The sequence below is a fragment of the Pelecanus crispus genome, chromosome 1 (genome assembly GCF_030463565.1).
Source record: "Pelecanus crispus isolate bPelCri1 chromosome 1, bPelCri1.pri, whole genome shotgun sequence".
NCBI lineage: Eukaryota > Metazoa > Chordata > Aves > Pelecaniformes > Pelecanidae > Pelecanus > Pelecanus crispus.
In genome coordinates this window covers 130,130,957-130,136,956 of record NC_134643.1, presented here as the reverse complement: position 1 = coordinate 130,136,956, position 6,000 = coordinate 130,130,957, and positions in this window count along the sequence as shown.

The window sequence follows — 6,000 nt, the reverse complement described above, 5'->3', positions numbered from 1 at the left end:
TGCTGGCATTTTGGTTCATCTACTAAAAATCTCACTCAGAGAAAAGAAAAAAAAAAAAAACACAGCACAAAACATGGATGATTTAAGATTTTTTCTGTCATTTCAGAAAATAAAGGAGTAACTACTTTGTCTCTGGGAAGTTAATACATTATTTTTTCATTTTTGTTTTGATTTGTATTTTCTGTTAAAGATTTTAAGATTTTCTGCTAAAGATTTAAAAATATAGAAGTACCCCTAAATATGTATTATTACATGTGCGTGTAAAAGTACAAGCACAAGGAAAGGCCAACAGTTAAAAGGACATTATGATCTGAAATTTGACTCTCATTTTAACTTAGGAAATAACCGGTAATAAGTTTAAAAGCAGAAGAAATACAGAATTCTAGTAGTTAAGATTTAAAAAAGAAAAGTAACTTGTTGGTATCAGATTTGTCCATTTGGTCTCAATTTGTAACTGAGAGCAGTGCAAAAGATAGAAGTAGTGACAAGTCAATTGGACTTTTAAAGTGTGTTTTGCTTAATATTCAAAAAGGCAAAACCACAAAAATAACCTTTTGTTTACAGCACAAACTTTAGCTTTTGTCCTTTGATTTTATTTCCATATATTTAGATCCTGAATTATATTTACCTTCCCAAAACAACAGGATAAAAAATGAACGGAAAAGAATTAGTGTGCTGAGAAAAAGCAGATTGCCTCTGGATGATAAAGGATCTACTTATATATTGTTTCAATAGACCAACTGATAGGTCTAGTAAAAACAGACAAGCTTTGATGCATACAAGCCTGTTTTCAGATCTAATAAAAGATATTACCTCTCCTGACAAGTTCTGGCTTGCTTATTGCCTTATACCATTCTGGCTACAAAGACAGTGCTATTGCTTAAACATTATTACTACTACTAACCTCCCAGCTAAAATAACACCATTACTACAGAAGCCCTAGTATGAGTTACTTCATATTTATCAAATATAATTCAAAGGTATGTAATCTCTCAGAAAGGCTATAGGGCTACATAAAATACAATACGGCATAAAGTTTATCTGCATTATGTTCTGAAATGACCTGTCACAGTGAGGTAATGGAATAGCAATACAATTGCAGTTACCAAAAGTCAGTCTTTACAAATCAGCAATGTAAACTGACATTTGCTTACTATACTGTTTCATGAAAGGACAAGTAATGATTTTTTTAGAGACATTTTTGACAATGAGAATTATTTTTGCAGGTAACTGGCAATAAAATATAGATAGCCGAGAAAAACTGCTGGCAAAAAAGGAGAGTGGAGTGACAAACACATAACTAAAGGTTCCAAAATCCTACTACTTTGCATACTGCACCAATAAATTCCTCTTTAGACTGAAAAGAAAAGCTTCTATCCCAAGAAAGGAAAAGAAAACTGGTTTTACAAAATTACAAACTTCCTTCCTGTACATATTTTTAGATTTAAGTCTTTCTGACAAGCTATTTTATAAAGCTTGGATAAAACTATTTATACAAGATCTGAAATGGATCTGTGCTTTGGTTCAAATCATGTTAGCGTGGTTGTTTCAAATTTTGTGGTTTACTCTTAAATAATTTTTTTCTATTGTTTCTTTCTCTCTGATCACACCACTGCTTTTTTTTTTTCCATTCCAAAACTCCAGTAGTAGCCTTTCTCCTATCAGACTACCCTGTTTTGAAACTTTTCATGGTTTCTTAATGATACTGGTTTCACAAAATCCTGTCGTCTAGCTGTCCCTCTGCCTATCAGTTTCCTTTGAGCCTTTCAGCCTATTTCAGTAAACTTTGAACGAGGGATAAGGGCTTCCAAAGAGACGTTAATTCCTACTAATTTTAGGAAGACTGTTAGCAAGAGGAGGAAGAAACGCAAGAGAAGTGCCCACTGTTGAAAAGGCAAGTACGATTTAGTTCTCCTGCTTGCTATTAGCTAATTAAGCTCGTGACTAGTCCAGCATATTTAGCATGTGAGGCATGTAATTCAAGGTTGGAGGGAGATCGGGGTTGGAAGGGTGTAAGATGCTCAGCCTTAGGAAAACAAGCTGCTTCAGTTCTACTGTGCACATAGCAACTCTTGTGTTTAGAAACCCTGAGTAAGTGAAAATGACCATCACCTAATATGTTACGGATATAATTTTGTGAACGGTCTCCTTCAAGTTCATACTGGTGCAGTGACAAACACTCTGCGTGCAGAGATACGTTCAGCAAAACAGATAAAATGGCAGCAGTTCGTCAATCTACAAAATTTCTTGCGTTTTTTTGGCAACGTTCTCATCTAGCACACTTCGGAATAACATTGACAAGTTTTAAGTACAGTTCCCTTCTTCCTTCACTCTACTCCTAAGGCTGGAAGGAAGTCAGACTTCTTCAAGGTTCATGTGGATGAAGAGGACCATATGGTTGTCAAATCAATTTGTTGAACTCTGTCCAAATCCTATGAGACGGATGCTTTTCACATGGACACCACATGGTTTATCTGAGGACAGTTCAGCTAGGAACCAACTAGACAGGAAAAAATAAAGCATTCTGAATTGCTCCCTCTCCAAAAGATGGACGAGAGATGCTTTTGGGCCTGTCAATAGACGTTTTCACAACCAGTTTCTGTGATATTTGGTAGACATACAGAATTTTTGTTTGTGCTACTCATTTAGCCCTTATTTGAACAACTAAATGAATAACAGGAATATGCCACAACATATTTTTCTTATCATAAGAATTGTTGCTAATCAGACACCATTCTTTCTTCAACGTAAGAGATGACAGGTCCCTACAAAATCCTTTTCTTGTCACATTTCTGTAATTTCTACCTAAGTATGCATTCTTTTGTATCAGTAAAAATTGGGTTTAACAGCTTCTATGAGTCTTTCAAGAGTGACATTACGCTCACTCCAACATCACTGTTAACATCTCATACAACCAGAAATCAAAAGTGGAAAGATGGAAAGCTACAACTGTGAAGAGAAGTCTTATACTGATGTGAGGGATGGTAATTAAAGCAGCCATCTCAGGAGAAACTAAAGTGAAATGTCCATACTTGACCTTTATTTGTAACAGAAAAGAGATATAGCATCACTCCAGAACAGTTTTTGCAACCTCTTGATACATTACTTCTACGGGAATTTTTTTTCCTAATTTTGAATGTTAATTGATACATGTAGAAAGTACTGTCTGATACCTCAGGGTGACACCCCCCCACATGAGTTTATTAAACTCAGGATAGTATGGAAGGTAGAGATTACATCTGAGTTTTGGAATACATACACAATAGCTAAATTTTTAAATTCACTGCATTTGGATTCTGGCGTTGTTCCATATAGAAAAGCCTAAATATATGCTGTCTAGCTATAGTAATTATATGCTAAACACTTTAAACCCATCTTAATTATTTGTTACTGGAATAACTTTATTGGGTTTTGCTTATCAATTTAAGGGATACAGAGAGCAAAATCCTCACTGAGCTGCTTGGCATTTTCCCATCAGATAACACTAATTGCCTGCCATGTCAGCTAGAAAATATAAATGTATCAGGGCCCTGAGGGCACTCACAGGGCCACTTGGCAGCGTCCCCTGGGGCCTCCCCATAGCCCTGCCCCGGACCCCATTTCAGCCCAGCCAAGCATGGAGGTGCTCGATGCCTGGGGCTGGGGCTGCCCTGGTGGCCCCAGCTGCTCCGGGCTGCTCCGGTGGGATGGGCCAGGGTTGCCAGGGCCTGCTTGGACACCCTGGGGATCCCCCAAAAAAGCTGGTCCCTGGGGTGCCCTGATGAAACCCATTTCCCATGGGGAACACCTCTGCACATCTCTGGAATCATCTTTCATTTTCATTGTGCCTTACCCAACCAATGGTACGCAACAACACGTGCGCTGAGCGCGAGTGAGAGAGTATCAGACACTGTCCACCACTCATGTTGTATTTGGGACTCGTTACTATTCCCAGTATGAAAACATCATTTGATCATCTATGTCATGTTCTGTTACCACTACGATATAATTGCGCTTTACATTAGAAATGGCAATGGTCAAAAGCAGGAGTTCTTTTCCGAAAGGGATGACACCCTACGATCCCATGTTGCACATCGTTACTGCCAAAATACTACCCAAAATATACGCTGCATAAATCAAAGACTCAGGCAAGTACAAAGTACTCTTTTCCTTACTGGCACTCACACGCAGGCTTAAGTAAGTCAACAAAAATTTATGTAAACCAAGAGCACTACTCATGTGCCTAAGTGATTTACTGGATTGGGCCCAAAAACATTGAAAATATTGCAAGATTGATCCCTGACGTGATCCCTTATAACAAAACTTGATGTCCATACAGTAACTTGTTAGATTTTCACGCACTATTTTATTTTCTGTTTAAAAGAAACTTTCCTATCTGCTACACTGCCTATTTTGTTTCTTGGGAGTTAGGAGATACCACATAATGCAGCATCTAAGGGGCTGAACCGGACGGAAAAAAATGATCTTTCATTGGTCTGCGGTAAAATTCTGCTTTCTCTGTTATTGCTCTTTTATGCTACCCAGTTGCAAAGCTCCATAGCATTACTCTGCATCAGCGATGTTATAACTTTCATTTTTTTCTATGGAGGAGCGTGGCGCCAATCAGAGTTTAAGAGCTGGGGATAAATACATCCACTAACACAGAGATTTTCTAAATTCTGAATTATTCCCTCACCAAAACGTTTTGGTTTTTGTTTCTTTTGGGTTAGTCAATGAACAACATAGTCAGCTAGCTTGTAACTGGTTTCACTTTTTGTTTGACAGGCTGACTGCAGTGTGCGAGCTGTGAAGCCTGCAGGAATGGAAGATTCCCCACATTTTTGCACTGAATTAAAAATGTTGCAAAAGCATTTCTCATCATACCGATGGTTGTATACAGAGGGGAATTAACCAGAAGGACTACTGAGGAATAAATTAGTCTGTCATAATTCTCTGCGTGGACACTTACTTGAGAACAATTAGTGAGTTTTGTGAGTGCCTACTGATTTCCATCCTCATACCATGGGTACTCTTCAAGTAGCAATTTATCTCACTCATATCCTTTTGTTTCCATAGCTGCTGCACAAAGATAAACCAATAACATTTATTTGCAGTATTGGGGTGGGGGTGGGGGGAAGCATCAATCTTTTCCATAGGCAAAGCAGGGTTGTACCAGATGAGCCATGGCAGTGCCCCCAGAGAAGTCTGGAAGCCCGAGCGAAGAGGGACAGGCATAGCTTTTTGTTTGGGAGAACAGAAAGAATTCCCCAGTCACAAGTCTGGTGTGCAGTTTGTTTCTTCAGCAACCACAAAGTGCCATCGCTGTCCCAATACCTTCTTTTATTTGGTGCCATAAATAGCTGTCTACATCAGCCTATCGTGACCTTTGATTAGCACGGCTACAAGCAACTGCTGGTCTGTCAAAGTACTTCAGAATATACTTTTAAAACAGGAAGGAGGTCAAATAAAAAAGTAAGAGAATAAACATAAAATCATGTATTTTTTTCTTCCCCATACAAGTGCAAAATTCCTCTTGTATCTCATTACGTTTCTGCAAACTGTACATAAGGAAGAATCTAAAATCAGAAAAATGCCACCAAAGGTCCCGGAAAGCTGAGAAGGGATCAGTTCTTAGTTTGTTCCAAACCTAAGGTTTCAGTCAAATTAATCAGAACTTCTACTCTTTCTCTTAGCTGAAGGAACTCTTCTTCACAAGAGGCAATGCTTGCTACAAGGTGTACCAGTATTGTTTCCACAAGTATTGTTTGTATCTTTTTTTTTTTGTTGACTTTATGTGAACTGACAGTCAACTTCTGGTGGACAGTTGCCCACATTATAAAAATCCACTGATGTGTCACTGCTTGGGTCTGCCAAAACAGCCATAGTAGTTAGAAGGAACACAACATTTGGCCCATCATTAAAACAGGGGTCTACTTAACAATAAAAAGAAATGAACATCAATAAACACAGCAGTTTATTTTTAAGGGTAAGAAGCATCAAAAAACATAAAACTACAATCGT